This window comes from Bufo bufo, chromosome 7, assembly GCF_905171765.1.
Source record: "Bufo bufo chromosome 7, aBufBuf1.1, whole genome shotgun sequence".
Taxonomy (NCBI): domain Eukaryota; kingdom Metazoa; phylum Chordata; class Amphibia; order Anura; family Bufonidae; genus Bufo; species Bufo bufo.
This window is the reverse complement of record NC_053395.1, coordinates 70,311,350-70,329,215: the sequence shown is the minus strand read 5'-3', so window position 1 is coordinate 70,329,215 and position 17,866 is coordinate 70,311,350. Positions and strand designations below refer to the sequence as shown.

Below are 17,866 nucleotides of genomic sequence, written 5' to 3'. Positions count from 1 at the left end.
GGTGGCGCAGTACGCCCCATCCCCCCCAGTATCATCTTCATTGGTGACAGAGTGGCCACAGTGAGTGCTGAGAGCGATGCGTGCCATGTTCTCTAACTCATTCTAGGCAGCGCAGCCTTGTATCGTTAAATAGTAAAACCGGTATCGTATCGACCCAGGTCTAAAAGTATTGATTGCGATTTGATACTTTGCTACCCGGTGCAACTCTAGTGGTTACTGCATAGCAACCAAATTACTGATCTCTACTGCAGAAAAAGTGTGAGCTATTATTTAGCTCTTTATTACCTGCATTAATCCCCCAATTAAAAGGCTCGTCTTACTTGGAATCCCTGTATTAGCCAGACAGGGTCGCAGCTGAGTAAGAGCGCCTCCGCTGTGGTGGACTTAGCCCCGCTACATAGCTCCCTTTAAAGGGTTTCTGTCACCTGAAAAATGGGTATTAAGCTGGCTGACACTAGCGATGTGCTAATGTCATCTGAACATAACTATATTAGTGCCATCTCACTGCCTGAAGCCTTTATGGATAAAAACAAACTTATATAATATGCTAATTAGCCTCTAGGAGCAGGGGGGGAGGCGTTGCACCTGCTCCTAGAGGCTCTGTTTGCCAACCTCTTTTCACGCCCTTCTTCTCTTGATTGACAGGGCCAGTGCAGCGCTGCTCTCCTCCCGCCGGCCGTGTCTGCAGTGAGGAAGCCAGCAGCCGCCGAGCGTCCTTCCCTCACGGCGCGAGATTTACACTGCAGACACAGCTAGATTTCTATAAAAACTAGCTACACATTTTTCATCCATATAATTGAAGGGCTTCTACTATGATATCAATATCAACTTTCCACAGGACTGGGCATAAGCATCTGATTGGTGGTGGTCCGATCGCTGGGACCCCCAACGTTGAGACGAAAGTGGGGATGGAATGGCTGGATGAGCACAGCGCTGGGCTCTCTCTGATAGTCCCAATGAGAATGAATGGTGCGACTGCTGGACCTGCCAACTCCTTTCATACGGGGGCACGGGCCCCTGTTCGCTTGCCTAGTGTTCAGCAAACTTGTGTTTTCAAGTTCAGCATATCTTAGAATTCCATTATTGACCCGCGGAGGAGGACGGGAAGGGCGAGCGGACGCGCCGAGGGGGGGCGAGGACGGGAAGGGCGAGCGGACGCGCCGAGGGGGGGGCGAGGACGGGAAGGGCGAGCGGACGCGCCGAGGGGGGGGGGGGGGGGGGGGAGGACGGGAGGACGGGAAGGGCGAGCGGACGCGCCGAGGGGGGGCGAGGACGGGAAGGGCGAGCGGACGCGCCGAGGGGAAGGGCGAGCGGACGCGCCGAGGGGAAGGGCGAGCGGACGCGCCGAGGGGAAGGGCGAGCGGACGCGCCGAGGGGAAGGGCGAGCGGACGCGCCGAGGGGAAGGGCGAGCGGACGCGCCGAGGGGAAGGGCGAGCGGACGCGCCGAGGGGAAGGGCGAGCGGACGCGCCGAGGGGAAGGGCGAGCGGACGCGCCGAGGGGAAGGGCGAGCGGACACACGGAAGAGGACGGGAACACTCTGTGCTGTCTCCACCATGGATATATGGTGGGGGTCACCCGCATCCTAGAGGCCACAATAACACGTCCACCCAGCAGTCCATACTACACAAGAAGTCACCCCACATCCATACTGCACAGACCCGGCTCCAGCCCTCAGAACTTCCAATAGTCCGGCACCTGCTCCAGACCACACCACACACCGGGTCCACTACCTGACCAGCGAAAAAACTCACCACGCAGGATCCCAGCGGTAAGGGCGGCAGCCTCCTCACAGTCTGACTGAACTTTACGCACGTGGAATGTATAAAACCGCACCAATACAAGCCATTATACAGGAGGAACCGCGCGGCATTCACTAACCTGGGAGCAGAGCGCAGGAAACAACTCGCAGTGTCAGCTCCGAAACTGTCTCGGAAGAAAACTGTCCCTCAGGGCTTTTCCTTTCCTCCTCCCCCTATGACATCAGCACACCACCCCCTCATGTCATCACGGCCGGTCACCCCCTCCTCAGAAGTGACGAGCCGCAGCCTCAGTCACCTGGATCACCAGGGTCCTAGTACACGGGGCGGACACGGCTGAGGTGAAAGAGGCGGGAACCGGAGCAGCGGCAGATGTCATAGAGCTCCGGTCCTGTACAAAGTCCTACAGGGGAAGCCCTCACGTTCCGGGGTCACATACACCCCAGTGCTGGGGGACCCAGGCAACCAAATGTGTATGCCAATACACCTACATAGACTTATTACTGAAAAGCATAGGTATGTCAGGGAGACTTATCCATGTGTATGGGCGACCATGCACACAAAGGTTTTGCTGGTCGGATGCGGCCCCATTCGCTTCTATGAAGCCGCAAATATCCGTATGTCCGTTCTGTGGCATAAGCAAAAATATAGAACATGTCCATTATTGTCCACGTTACACACAAGGACAGGAGTGTTCTTTTATGGGCCAGAAGTTCCATTCTGCAAAATTCAGAACGCACACAGCCGGTGTTCTGCCAAATGAATGTAGATTACGGGCTCGCGGCGCTCTGTCAGATTACTATACTTTAGCCGAATGCGCTTGCGCAGCGCGCACACCCCCTCCTCCAGCTGATTCCAACGCGTCCACATTGCGGCTACATCACTTCCGGGTATAGACTTTTGTCCGGGTATAGAAAAGTAGCAGAACACCGGTATCCGTGTTTTGCGGATCCACAAATTGAAGACCGTAAAACAGGCAACAATCGCGTGAATGGGCCCTGGCGGTGTGAATTCAGCCCACACGTTGGGCCATCTCAGACATTGGCCACATGTGGCTAGAATATGTTCTGGTTCTGATCAATGGTCAGGTAGGTTGATACACTGCTCCAAATTAGATAGATAGATAGATACGTGCATGCACGGCGAGAGAAATAACACTGACACTCTATATAAGGTCAAAGCATAGCTCTAATTTATTAGGTGGGGGCTTCACATTATATACCCTCCATATTAGTGGGAGGAGTGGGCTCACATGATGGGTCTTTAAGCAAGAAGGAATGTAAACAGGAAATAAGTTTAAAGGGACACTGACAGGCCCAATAAGCATAATTAGCTGTATTTATATGCATGCACAGGTCTTGTATTGTGTATTAAAAACATATAAGTCTAGCTCCTGTCCACCTTATGAACACTGCAAACTGATGTTTTATAACTTGATGTAATCGGTCTTCTTTCTGCCCAAGGGGCAGCGTTTCAGCTTCACTTCTGCCCAGCCAGCCGCCCCCCAACTGCCGTTTTGAAGCGCCACCCAGCTCATCAATATTCACTTCGCTGGGCGGCTTCTGCTGTCCCCGACGTTCCGAGATCCGGCGCATGCCCAATAGAAAGCTATGGGCATCGGACTAACTTTCCACTTCTGCGCATGCGCCCGGCACCCATAGCTTTCTATTGGGCATGCGCCGGATCTCGGAACGTCGGGGACAGCAGAAGCCGCCCAGCGAAATGAATATTGATGAGCTGGGTGGCGCTTCAAAACGGCAGTTGGGGGGTGGCTGGCTGGGCAGAAGTGAAGCTGAAACGCTGCCCCTTGGGCAGAAAGAAGACCGATTACACCAGGTTATAAAACATCAGTTTGCAGTGTTCATAAGGTGGACAGGAGCTAGACTTATATGTTTTTAATACACAATACAAGACCTGTGCATGCATATATACAGCTAATTATGCTTATTGGGCCTGTCAGTGTCCCTTTAAGGCATATGTATGATAGACTCAGAGGAATTCCTGACAGTTTCAAGTTTTGCTGCAAATAGTTTCAATCATAGAATGCATACTGGGGGTTGTCTCTCCGACAGACACCATTTTGTAAGTGACAAACAAGTGTCCATTATATTCCATAACAGTCCCCTCTTGGATTCTTGATTGTAGAACTTTCCCTGCCTAGTGAACCCCTGGGAATACCATTCGCAATTCACTTCACCCACAGTGGCCACAACCTACCCCTTTTGGATAGACTCTCGGTTATGATAGTACCCTGGGATTCATCTTTCCCCATCTCGGTACAACATCGTAATTGGTGGGGGAACTTGTGTTGAATTCTTTGGTTTCCATTTCTTTTTATATAGCAGCATGATGGGCTGTTCAGTAGTTGAAGTCACAATTTTTTCACATATTTTTCGGACACGGTACAATGCAACATAACACTACTGACATTAATATTAGCATCACGACTATCACCATACTTATCTGGGTGAGGAAGGATTTCCAATTTTTGAACCATCCAAAGTACTCATCCCATGGGTCTGTTGTCCCTGAGTTATGTTTTAATTCCTCTAAGAGGTTAGTAAGCTTGTTTATTGCTTCAGTTACCTTCCCTTTGGGGCCAGTGTTACCTGGGATTTAGGTGCAGCAAGTTTCCCCAATCATTTTACAAACTCCCCCAGTCTCAGCTAGGATCATATCTAGGGCCAGGGCCGGCGCCACCACCCGGCAAACCCGGGCAAATGCCGAGGCCCCCTGCTCCTGGAGGGGGCCCACTGTGCCCACTCACTCCTGCAGCTGTGTCCTGCCTGTTTTGAATTCTAGGGCAGCTTACCCCAGCAATGCAGACAATTTTCGCCATGTGCACTCCTGGGGTAAGAACTCAGAACAGGGTAGATGGAGTTTCGGTAGATGATTGATCCTATGCTAGAATGTAGTTGTTAGAAGGAGTTCTGTGACATCACTGGTCACATGCTCCTTCATGGTCACATGACAAACCCTGACGGCAGCAGCAGCTTGTGGAAGGAGGAGGGGCTGTGTGTGCCTGCAAGATGCAGAGTGAGGGAGGATGTGCTGCTGGAGAACCAGAACTTGTGAGGGGAAGCATATGGAGCTCATATATGAGAGGGCAGGTGGAGCACTCAGGGGCAGTGGGGTTCAAGTGGAGTGGAATCTGGTGCAATTAAGGGGGTTTATCATACAGATCCAGGTGTATTCTGAGGGCCATGATGTGTGTGTCTGTCTGTCCCTGTGTGTGTGCCCCTTTCTGTGTCTATGGCCTCATGCACACCGGCCGTGGGCATCACTTGAATGGGTCTGCAATCGCTCAATGGGAAGCACTACGGAGTGCTTCTGTGGTGTTTCCGTCCGTGCCTCCACACCGCAAAAAAATAGAACATGTTCTTTTTTTTGTGCGGTGCGGCCGGATCATGGACCCATTCAGGTTGAATGGGTCTCCATCTGTCCCGGCCGCCGCACGGACGTTGCCAGTGCATTGGGGACCACAAATTGTGGTTACCAATGCACGGAACGGACACATAACAGCAGTGTGCATGAGGCCAGGTATTGCTTAGACTCCATCCCACAGTCTAGCCAGTGCCTAATGGGTTACGGTTTAGACCACCTTGTGGTACATGTTGATAATTCCCTTTTAAACCTCAGTCCATGTTCCCTCAGTACTGGGAATCAGTGGGAGTCATATTAGAAGGTAACAAAAGGTTGGAGCATAACTAAAGGTGGAATTCCCTTTTAGATAGAAGTTGGTTGATGATTACACAGGTGTCTGTGCCTGTGTGTGTGTCTGTCTGTGTGTGTGTGTGTGTGTGTCTGTCCCTGTGTGTGTGTGTCTGTCCCTGTGTGTGTGTCTGTCCCCGTGTGTGTGCGTGTCTGTCCCCGTGTGTGTGCGTATCTGTCCCCGTGTGTGCGTGTCTGTCCCCGTGTGTGTGTGCGTGTCTGTCCCCGTGTGTGTGTGTGCGTGTCTGTCCCCGTGTGTGTGCGTGTCTGTCACCGTGTGTGTGCGTGTCTGTCCCCGTGTGTGTGCGTGACTGTCCCTCTGTGTGTGCATGTCTGTCCCTGTGTGTGTGCGTGTCTGTCCCTGTGTGTGTGTGTGCGTGTCTGTCCCTGTGTGTGTGTGTGCGTGTCTGTCCCTGTGTGTGTGTGTCTGTCCCTGTGTGTGTGTGTGTCTGTCCCTGTGTGTGTGTGTGTGTGCGTGACTGTCCGTGTGTGTGTGTGCGTGACTGTCCCTGTGTGTGTGCGTGTCTGTCCCTGTGTGTGTGCGTGTCTGTCCCTCTGTGTGTGCGTGTCTGTCCCTCTGTGTGTGTGTGTGTGTGTGCGTGTCTGTCCCTGTGTGCGTGTCTGTCCCTGTGTGTGTGTCTGTCCGTGTGTGTGTCTGTCCCTGTGTGTGTGTGTGTTTCTGTCCCGGTGTGCGTGTCTGTCCCCGTGTGTGCGTGTCTGTCCCCGTGTGTGCGTGTCTGTCCCCGTGTGTGCGTGTCTGTCCCCGTGTGTGTGCTTGTCTGTCCCCGTGTGTGTGCGTGTCTGTCCCCGTGTGTGTGCGTGTCTGTCCCCGTGTGTGTGTGTGCGTGACTGTCCCTGTGTGTGCGTGTCTGTCCCTCTGTGTGTGCGTGTCTGTCCCTCTGTGTGTGCGTGTCTGTCCCTGTGTGTGTGCGTGTCTGTCCCTGTGTGTGTGCGTGTCTGTCCCTGTGTGTGTGTGTGTGTGTCTGTCCCTGTGTGTGTGCGTGTCTGTCCCTGTGTGTGTGCGTGACTGTCCCTGTGTGTGTGCGTGACTGTCCCTGTGTGTGTGCGTGTCTGTCCCTGTGTGTGTGTGTGCGTGTCTGTCCCTGTGTGTGTGCGTGTCTGTCCCTCTGTGTGTGCGTGTCTGTCCCTCTGTGTGTGCGTGTCTGTCCCTCTGTGTGTGCGTGTCTGTCCCTCTGTGTGTGCGTGTCTGTCCCTCTGTGTGTGCGTGTCTGTCCCTGTGTGTGCGTGTCTGTCCCTATGTGTGTGCGTGTCTGTCCCTGTGTGTGTGCGTGTCTGTCCCTGTGTGTGTGCGTGTCTGTGTGTGTGTGTGTGTCTGTCCCTGTGTGTGTGCGTGACTGTCCCTGTCCCTGTGTGTGTGCGTGACTGTCCCTGTGTGTGTGCGTGTCTGTCCCTCTGTGTGTGCGTGTCTGTCCCTGTGTGTGTGCGTGACTGTCCCTGTGTGTGTGCGTGTCTGTCCCTCTGTGTGTGCGTGTCTGTCCCTGTGTGTGTGCGTGTCTGTCCCTGTGTGTGTGCGTGTCTGTCCCTGTGTGTGTGCGTGTCTGTCCCTGTGTGTGTGCGTGTCTGTCCCTGTGTGTGTGCGTGTCTGTCCCTGTGTGTGTGTCTGTCCCTGTGTGTGTGCGTGTCTGTCCCCGTGTGTGTGCGTGTCTGTCCCCGTGTGTGTGCGTGTCTGTCCCCGTGTGTGCGTGTCTGTCCCCGTGTGTGCGTGTCTGTCCCCGTGTGTGTGCGTGTCTGTCCCCGTGTGTGTGCGTGTCTGTCCCCCCGTGTGTGCGTGTCTGTCCCCGTGTGTGTGTGCGTGTCTGTCCCCGTGTGTGTGTGTGCGTGTCTGTCCCTGTGTGTGTGCGTGTCTGTCCCTGTGTGTCTGTGTGTGTGTGTGTGTCTGTCCCTGTGTGACTGTCCCTGTGTGTGTGCGTGTCTGTCCCTGTGTGTGTGCGTGTCTGTCCCTGTGTGTGTGCGTGTCTGTCCCCGTGTGTGTGCGTGTCTGTCCCCGTGTGTGTGCGTGTCTGTCCCTGTGTGTGTGTCTGTCCCTGTGTGTGTGCGTGTCTGTCCCTGTGTGTGTGCGTGTCTGTCCCCGTGTGTGTGCGTGTCTGTCCCCGTGTGTGCGTGTCTGTCCCCGTGTGTGTGCGTGTCTGTCCCCGTGTGTGTGCGTGTCTGTCCCCCCGTGTGTGCGTGTCTGTCCGTGTCTGTCCCCGTGTGTGTGTGCGTGTCTGTCCCCGTGTGTGTGTGCGTGTCTGTCCCCGTGTGTGTGCGTGTCTGTCCCCGTGTGTGTGCGTGTCTGTCCCCGTGTGTGTGCGTGTCTCTCCCTGTGTGTGTGCGTGACTGTCCCTGTGTGTTTGCGTGTCTGTCCCTCTGTGTGTGCGTGTCTGTCCCTCTGTGTGTGCGTGTCTGTCCCTGTGTGTGTGCGTGTCTGTCCCTGTGTGTGTGTGTGTGTCTGTCCCTGTGTGTGTGTGTGTGTGCGTGTCTGTCCCTGTGTGTGTGCGTGTCTGTCCCTGTGTGTGTGCGTGTCTGTCCCTGTGTGTGTGCGTGTCTGTCCCTGTGTGTGTGCGTGTCTGTCCCTGTGTGTGTGCGTGTCTGTCCCTGTGTGTGTCTGTGTGTGTGTGTCTGTCCCTGTGTGTGTGTGTGTGTGCGTGTCTGTCCCTGTGTGTGTGCGTGACTGTCCCTGTGTGTGTGCGTGACTGTCCCTGTGTGTGTGCGTGTCTGTCCCACTGTGTGTGCGTGTCTGTTCCTGTGTGTGTGCGTGTCTGTCCCTGTGTGTGTGCGTGTCTGTCCCTGTGTGTGTGTGTCTGTCCCTGTGTGTGTGTGTGTGCGTGTCTGTCCCTGTGTGTGTGCGTGACTGTCCCTGTGTGTGTGCGTGTCTGTCCCTCTGTGTGTGCGTGTCTGTCCCTCTGTGTGTGCGTGTCTGTCCCTCTGTGTGTGCGTGTCTGTCCCTCTGTGTGTGCGTGTCTGTCCCTCTGTGTGTGCGTGACTGTCCCTGTGTGTGTGTGCGTGACTGTCCCTGTGTGTGTGCGTGACTGTCCCTGTGTGTGTGCGTGTCTGTCCCTGTGTGTGTGCGTGTCTGTCCCTGTGTGTGTGCGTGTCTGTCCCTCTGTGTGTGCGTGTCTGTCCCTCTGTGTGTGCGTGTCTGTCCCTCTGTGTGTGCGTGTCTGTCCCTCTGTGTGTGCGTGACTGTCCCTGTGTGTGTGTGCGTGACTGTCCCTGTGTGTGTGCGTGACTGTCCCTGTGTGTGTGCGTGTCTGTCCCTGTGTGTGTGCGTGTCTGTCCCTGTGTGTGTGTGTGTCTGTCCGTGTGTGTGTGTGTGTCTGTCCGTGTGTGTGTGTGTGTCTGTCCCTGTGTGTGTGTGTGTGTGTCTGTCTCTGTCCCTGTGTGTGTCGTGTGTGTCTGTCTCTGTCCCTGTGTGTGTCGTGTGTGTCTGTCCCTGTGTGTGTGTGTCACCATCACCATGCCCACAGTGTTCCCTTTGTCTTGACGCAGCTGCTTCAGGACATTCTGTGTGGGGCAAGATGAAGATGGAAGAGGAGGCAGCACCGCCAGCATGGAGTCTGTGGTAGAGGCACACTAAGGACGCAGGTAACCCTACTACATGATCTACACTAGTGTTATCTGTGGTTTACATAGGACTACAGGTAACACTATCACATTATCAGCACTAGTGTTATCTGTGGTTTTACATAGGACTGCAGGTAACACTACTACATTTTCTGTACTCAGATAGCCATGACTGTGTTATCTATGCTGTTACATAGGACTGCAGGTGATATCTACTGTATTATCTGTACTCAGAGAGTTACCACTGTGTAAGGGGGCCCACTGAGACTTTATCGCCCAAGGGCCCACATGATCCTGGAGCCGGCCCTGTCTAGGGCCACCCTGTTCTGAAAGGCCACAGCAGAAGTGGCCTCTAACTGTTCTGCAATTCCTTTTAGGGCATCACGGGTGTAGTTTACAAATCTTTGCTGATTATAATATATGTAGTTTATCCAGTCGACGTTCTTGTTGATTGTTACTATTGGGAGTAGGGATTCAAATCCAGCTGCCACCTGATCTCTGGCCTTAAACTCCCCCTTGGGACTCCTATTGCGTTTATATACACATGTGGGTCAAAGCTCCCCTGTGGGGAGGCCTCCCTTTTTGACCTCCCTAAATAGGTTTTTGGAGTATAACCTCTAACTGTGGGGTCATCTTCTAGTATGTGAAGGGGCATTATGGCTTTTGATAGGACGCATTCACCGGACCAATTGCCTTCTAACCTAGTTCCTATTTTTCTGTCTCCACAGATCCAATAGATGTCCCCCAAAGATACCCTCTGATTCTTTGTTTCAGTGGACAGGTTGCTGTAGGATGAGCAGTACCCCTCTGTGAAGTTGCCCAAAAATCTCTGACTGCCAGGGTTGAAGTAACAGGTGTAGGTACCGGGGTATATGGTTATGCCTTCACCTGGTTTGGTTTACACAGGCAGAGTCATCCACGCTAGTGTTGGTGTATAGGCTGAGGAAGCAGCTTTCAGTCTCAGGAGACAGATGCAAGGGCACTGTGCCTAGGGTTTGTGCCTAGGTGTGGGCGTGCCCCGCCCCTGCATATGTAACAGTTCGTCTTATTGTGTGTGTCAGCATTGTATTTCATCCATTCTAACCACAGGTTGGTGTCAGAAAATCCTGTCTCAGCGGCCATAGTATCTTCAAAGGTGGGGTCTGCTATGGCTGTCATCTGCCTAAGGGAGGTAGTGTAGGGTTTGGACGGACCCTTCTCTATCTTTGTGAGATTATGTAGGTCTTTCAGGTGGAACATGCCCATGTCCCCAGCAGTTACCACCCCCATCCAGGTCCCTATAATATCTGTCATTGGGGCTGGGGTTTTCTATTGTGAGGGTAAGTGGCATGTTGAAGCCTGTCTGTCCACTTAGGTGGCATCTTCCACTCTTAAACAGTGTCATGCGGGTAAGCAAGGATTTACCCATTTTGTATTTTTTGTCTCGGGCACTCTGAGGTCTGTATCCCCATGGGTCATCCGTGTTCCACCCAACTGCTCCGCACTAGTTACACTGTTCCCCATACTGGTTATCAGTGACACAGATGTATGTGGATCTATGGCTGCCCGTTTGGTAAATGCTACATTGCCATGCTGGCGTTGGGCACAATACTAGACTGCAGTAATCAAATTTGAAGGTAGCCATGTGAGTACTGGAGGAATTAAACCAGAAAGTGGTCAATATGTAGCCATCCTTCTATCTGGAGCTGGCACTCGTATTCTTTTGTAGTGTGATGCGTGGATCCAGTTAGGTCTCCCCTCGAGTTTTACAAAAGTTGGGGTGGTCAGCAGCACCTGGTAAGGTCCCTCGTATCGTGGTTCGAGGGTGCTTCTAATATGCTTCTTGACCACCACTCACTCTCCAGATTTCAGAGTGTGGCTTCCTTCTAGGGAGTTAGGATCTGGAATGGAAGAGAAAACTTGTGCATGTATGTTAGACAATTGTTTACTCAGAGCTATCACATATTTGGCAACAGATTCATAATGCATTTGCAACTGTTGCGGGAAATACTGTCCCGATTAAAATAGGCAAATCGTCAGGACCAGATGGCATACACTCCCCTATCCTAAAAGAATTAAGTAATGTCATTGCCAGACCTTTATTTCTGATATTTATAGACTCTATACTGACAGGGAGTGTTCCACAGGATTGGCGCATAGCAAATGTGGTCCCAATATTCAAAAAGGGTGCAAAAATAGACCCTATAGGCCGGTAAGTTTAAAGAGGACCTTTCACCAGAAGAAAGCCTCTAAACTGACTATACAGAAGTGTAGAGCGGCGCCCAGGGATCCCGCTGCACTTACTGTTATCTCCGGTTATAGCCTTCGGTATGTTTGTAGTTAGGCTCCACCCACTTGATCCTGCCACGGTCTTCTTCTCCTATGCTGTAGCGCTGGCCAATCGCAGCGCTCAGATCATAGCCTGGCTCTTCTGGTGAAAGGTCCTCTTTAACATCTATTGTGGGTAAACTGTTTGAAGGTTTTCTAAGAGATGCTGTCTTGGAGGATCTCAATGAAAACAAGCAAATAACATCATATCAGCATGGCTTCATGAGGGATCGGTCATGTCAAACTAATTTAATCAGTTTCTATGAGGAGGTGAGTTCTAGACTTGACAGAGGCGAATCAATGGATGTCGTATATCTGGACTTCTCTAAAGCATTTGACACTGTACCACATAAAAGGTTAGCATATAAAATGAGAATGCTCGGACTGGGAGAAAACGTCTGTATGTGGGTAAGTAACTGGCTCAATGATAGAAAACAGAGGGTGGTTATTAACGGTACACACTCAGATTGGGTCACTGTCAGTAGCGGAGTACCTCAGGGGTCAGTATTAGGCCCTATTCTCTTTAATATATTTATTAATGATCTTGTAGAAGGCTTGCACAATAAAATATCAATTTTTGCATATGACACTAAACTGTGTAAAGTAATTAGCACTGAAGAGGACAGTATACTACTACAGAGCGATCTGGATAGACTGGAGGCTTGGGCAGATAAGTGGCAGATGAGGTTTAACACTGACAAATGTAAGGTTATGCACATGGGAAGGAATAATGCAAATCACCCGTATATATTAAATGGTAAAACACTGGGTAACACTGACATGGAAAAGGACCTAGGAATTTTAATAAACAGCAAACTAAGCTGCAAAAACAGTGTCAGGCAGCTGCTGCCAACGCCAATAAGATAATGGTTTGCATCAAAAGGGGCATAGATGCCCGTGATGAGAACATAGTCCTACCACTTTACAAATCATTAGTCAGACCACACATGGAGTACTGTGTACAGTTCTGGGCTCCTGTGAATAAGGCAGACATAGCAAAGCTAGAGAGGGTTCAGAGGAGGGCAACTAAAGTAATAACTGGAATGGGGCAACTACAGTACCCTGAAAGATTATCAACATTAGGGTATTCACTTTAGAAAAAAGATGACTGAGGGGAGATCTAATTACTATGTATAAATATATCAGGGGACAGTACAGAGATCTCTCCCATCATCTATTTATCCCCAGAACTGTGACGAGGGGACACGCTTTGCGTCTGGAGGAAATAAGGTTTGTGCACAAACATAGAAAAGGATTCTTTACGGTAAGAGCAGTGAGACTATGGAACTCTCTGCCTGAGGAGGTAGTGATGGTGAGTACAATAAAATAATTTAAGAGGGGCCTGGATGAATTTCTGGAGTGTAATAATATTACAGGCTACAGCTACTAGAGAGGGGTTGTTGATCCAGGGAGTTATTCTGATTGCCTTATTGGAGTGGGGAAAATTGGCTTGTACCTCACAGGGTTTTTTAGCCTTCCCCTGGATCAACTTGCAGGATAACAGGCCGAACTGAATGGACAAATGTCTTTTTTCAGCCTTATATACTATGTTACTATTCTAGAACCTGTCCCAAATAGGATATCGTATGGTGTCAGTTTGTGTGAAGGCCTTGGTGTGTGCCTAATTGAAAAGAGTGCTATAGGCAAGCACTGAACCCAATTGAGCCCTGTCTCCCTGGTCATCTTCAACATTTTTTACTTCAACACCCCGTTCAATTTTTCAACTTTGCCGCTGCTTTGGGGCCTGTAGGGGGTGTGATACGCCAGGTGCGACTCTACCATTTCCCAGACTTCTTGGGTTAATCTGTCAGTGACTGCCATGCCTGTATTGGAATTTCCCTTTGTCATAGGCGTACCTTGACCCGTCCACAAAGAGAATCCAATGAGGGTTTGTCAGAGGAGAGTCTTGGACCGATGGTGGTGTCCCTACTTCAGCTTCCATCATTGTGATGCAATCATGATCCTGTTCCTGGTAAAGAGAGTCAGTTGAGCTCCATAGTTCTTCTTCCTGAAGATCTTCTTCAGCATGCAGATCAATAAAATCTTCAGAAGCTTCTCCTGAATCTCTAGTATACTTCCCCCTTGGAAGAGGAAGGAGTGTAGCAGGGTTAAGGATGTGACATTTCTGAATGGTGACATTATCTGGCAGGAGCAGACTACACTGCAGCCGGAGGTGGCGTTGTGCAATGAGGTGTTTGGGTTGTGTCTGCTGGCGGATGGCAGAGATGTCATGCAGAGCCAAAATAGTCAGGGGGTGCCCAAGCACAACGTCAGATGTGACGTCCAGAAGAGAGCTGGCAGCATGGACAGCTCTGACACAGGAAGGGGCAGCTCTGGCTACAGGGTCAAGGCACTTAGAGTAGTAGCCCAGCGGTCTGTTGCGTCCACCATGAGTTTGGGTAAGAACTCTAGTAGCGTGACCTTGACGTTCCATGACATACAGCCTGAAAGGAAGTCTGTAGTTAGGAATCCCAAGGGCTGGAGCGGTTGCAATTGCTGTCTTCAACTTGTCAAAGGACTCATTAGCCTCCCTTGTTAACTGGAACTGAGAGGTTGCATTCCGGGGAATACAGTCATATAGGGGCTGCATCAGCACTGAGGTATCGGGGATCCAGGGTCGGCAGTAGGAAATGAGGCCTAAGAAGGTTTGCAATTGGTGTGGAGTGTCTGGTATCCGTATGTTTGAAACCACCTTTTTCCTGGAATCCGTCAAGTGTTTACTACCTTGGGCAATACAGTGGCCAAGAAAGACTACCTTGGGTAAACACAATTGGAGTTTGGTTTGAGATACTTTGCAACCCAATTTGGCCAGGAACTGTAGGAGAGAGATTGAGCTGGCCAGACATTCCGGAAAGTTTGAAGCATAAAGGAGGAGGTCATCCACGTATTGTAGGAGTTCGACCTCTGGGTTGTCTGCCTGCCATGGTTGGAGAACGGAGGACATGGCTTTGCTAAAGCATGAGGGGCTATTCTGTGCTCCCTGAGGCATCACAGTCCAAGTGTATTGCTTGCCTGCATGTGTGAATGCGAATAGATATCAACAATCTTCTTTTAGAGGAACAGAGAAGAAAGTGTTAGCCAGATCAATCACAGTGAAGGTATTGGCAACCGGTGGAATTCCAGACAGCAGGGTGTGTAGATTAGGTACAACAGGGGTTTCTAATACAGTTGCCTCATTGACTGCTCTCAAGTCTTGTTCCATCCTGTATGTTGGGGATTTACCTCTCTCTGCCTTTTTCCGTACCGGGTACAGGGGCGTGTTACACGGAGAAGTGGTCTCCACTAATGCTCCATTTTTGCAACAGGGCACATACCTGCTGCGTAATGGCATCCTGCTGTTGCATTGACAGCGGGTATTGGGCCTTGTAAGGCAGCACGTTAGGGTCTTTTAGGAGCACCGAGATGGGAGGGACATTCAGGCGTCCTATATCTTGGGGCCCCTTAGCCCAAAGGCATTCTGGGATATGTGGTAATATGGTGTTCAACACATCTTTGTTTGGTGGAGTTACAATGTTGTCACTGATTGTTCTGAGGGCCATTAGGAGGCAACTTTCCTCGGGGCACAGGGTTGTCCCGAGGAGTACTGTTCCATCTTGCTGAAATTGTATGTTGGCCCTTATTTTCTGGAGGAAATCCGCCCCCAGAAGATTAAAGGGACAAGTCGGGCTAACAACGAACTGGGTCATGATGCCGCTGGGTAAGCGCAGCTGTGGTGAGGTGATGGAAAGGGATTTTGTGATCGGGTTGTGTTGCACAACCCCCTCTAACCCCGAACACGGTAGTTGAATGTTCATGAGCCAGGATGGGAGGGCTGCGGTTTCACATAGGACGCTGTGGTCTGCACCAGTGTCTACAAGAAATGACAATCTTTTTTCCCGCTACATCGAGTGTCACTCGAGGAGCAGGAGGGGAGTGAACCGCCATGTAGGTGTTATCCCCTCCCGGCACTGGCTTTCCGGTGTCCTATTGGTTGGCAGGTGGAGGTGGTGGCATGCTTTCCTGCTGATGCTGTTGCTGCCGCCATTGCTGATAGGAGGGCCAGAGGTGTCGACTGCGACAGTTCCTTTTTATATGTCCCGGTTTTCCACACCCATAGTAGGTATGTGTGGCAGGTACGTGTGACATGACGGCAATCACAGCCGTCCTGGTTCTCTTGTTGTTCCCTTCAAGTCCTTTGGCAACTTGTTTGAGTATGTCTATGGGTAAAGCCTTCCACTCGGGGCAACATGTGGTTAGTGCTTTGTTGATGTCTGGTCTCAGACCCTCAACAAAGGAACGTGATAGAAGCCTCATGTGTACGGGCTCGTTCACACTGAACCCCATGTCCCTATAATTTTGTTTCACTCTCTGCACAAATTTTTCCACTGATTCCGTCCTGTCCTGAGTCATGTTTTGCAGCGTGGATGACTGGTCAGCTAACTTGTCCTTCGCCCATTTTTCCATTCGTGTCATTAAGTCATACCCCGATCCCGAGGTACGGACATGATATCCGTCTTCTGGCATCTTGAGTTTCTCCAGAATGAGGCCTGAGTATTGTCCAGTTTTGTTCTCTACTATACTTTGTAGATCTGACCACGTACACCCATATATCTTGTATATTTGATCTAATTTACGGTAAAATGCCATGGGGTGGGTCTCGGGGTCCGGCAACTGACTGACAATTGAATACAGCTGATTTGGTGTTAATGACACATATCTAGGTGGTCCCCTGGGTATTGCTTTGGGTAAAATTGTCTCATTTGCATATCTCAAAAATTGAGACTGTTCTCCTGCCACATTCTTCATCAGTTTTTTTATCTCATGTAACTCATACTGTAGCCGCCGCTCCTCCTCGGTCAAATCTGACCGCCATTTAGGAGGGCTCATATCTGCAGGAGAGGAGAAAGTTGTATGCACAGGGGGGTTCTGCTGGATTCTCATCCCCATCATCCTCTTCCCCATCCTCCTCCTCCTTCTTCCCGACCATCACTTGAATAACCTGCGGTGGCAGACTGAATGTGCCATCAGGATTTATCATGGGATAGAGTGCTTGAACTTGTGGGCTTACAGGCAGGATGGAGGTATCTGGGTTACCGGAGGTTAACCGTCCAGCCGTGGGCGTCGGCTGGGAATATGACGGTGTCTCGTAGAACTGTGGGTCAGAGGTGCCCGGGAACTACAGGAATGTGGCTATGTGGGCGTGGAACACCACATGCGAGGCACATAACACGGGATGGAGGATTCTGTTGCCCACATACGGCACAGGTCCACCCCCCCTTCTTCTTGATGACACCATTATTATAAGGTGGTGGCTGCCCGGGCCCGGGTAAGTTACCAGGCATTCCTGTCTTTTCATTATATGTCTGTTCTCCCCCATCCGTTCAAATTCTTTGCTGCAGTCAAGCCATACCTCCACTGCACTTACTATTTTGTCATCAGTAAGTTTACCTTTCTTCTCATTTAACAATGCTCTCCATGTATCCACACAAAGAGTGCCACCTTTACACATCTCATAATGTTTATCCAACCTGGGTAAACACTTTACGAAGCGTTTCCCTCTCTTGTCCGTCACGTACTTCTCCGGCGAGCAGCATCTATTCGGGACACTTTCAACATTTGCCATAATGTAATATCTCCTGGAGCCGCCTAGTCCGTAACCTGTGCTTGCACCTTGTGTTCCTGAACTACCTGAGTTCTTCTTTGAGTCAGACACGTAGTACACCTTTGGACCGGTTCTGACCACCTCCTCCCCATCTACTATCCGGGCAGAGGCCTCTGGCTGTACTGCGATGTAGGCAAATGAGGTGGGCTTCCTTATTTTGTAACTCGGTAGTTTATACACAGGTGCTCAAGGTCATAACGACTTCAGAACAACACATAAAACACAGTGTATCAAAATCTCATCAATTACTGTGGGGTTCTTACATGCGTGCCTTCAGAGGCGCCCCAACTGCCCCCGCACCCCTTACTCAGACAGATGACAAGAGGCTACACCAGGGGACACAGTATAGGCAAGATTACTCTGTTTTCTTACCTAATATCACGGGTAGCGATGTCTGTTGATGCGCCCCTCCTACGTCTGATCTCCGGGGGTACGGGAACAGGGGGTCCTCCCTTTGAGCCCACGTTGGGTGCCAAATTGTTCTGGTTCTGATCAATGGTCAGGTAGGTTGATACACTGCTCCAAATTAGATAGATAGATACGTGCATGCACGGCGAGAGAAATAACACTGACACTCTATATAAGGTCAAAGCATAACTCTAATTTATTAGGTGGGGGCTTCACATTATATACCCTCCATATAAGTGGGAGGAGTGGGCTCAAATGATTGTTTTTTTAGCAAGAAGGAATGTAAACAGGAAATAAGTTTAAGGCATATGTATGATAGACTTAAAGGGAGTCTGTCATCACAGTTTCACCTTTTTAACCCTTCCCATAGCTTTCTAGCAGCATTACAGTTGATAAATACGTTACCTTTATAAGCAATCGTGGACTTATAAAACTGGCAAAAATCATCTTAGTAGGAATCAGGATATGCAAATGAG

At 50.6% G+C, this 17,866-nt stretch overlaps 1 protein-coding gene across 2 annotated transcripts in view; it reads right to left on the bottom strand.

The window, feature by feature from the left end:
• The window catches only part of CARHSP1 (calcium regulated heat stable protein 1), a 103,758-nt gene extending 101,722 nt beyond the window's left edge, over positions 1 to 2,036 (bottom strand). Inside the window, exon 1 of one of the 2 annotated variants that reach the window (XM_040440858.1) lies at positions 1,881 to 2,036. The gene's annotated coding sequence lies outside the window, so the exon portion shown is untranslated. Of the gene's footprint in view, positions 1 to 1,756; positions 1,776 to 1,880 lie in introns of those variants that run through there. The other variant, XM_040440859.1, reaches the window with a different exon arrangement.
• Positions 2,037 to 17,866: the final 15,830 nt, after the last annotated feature.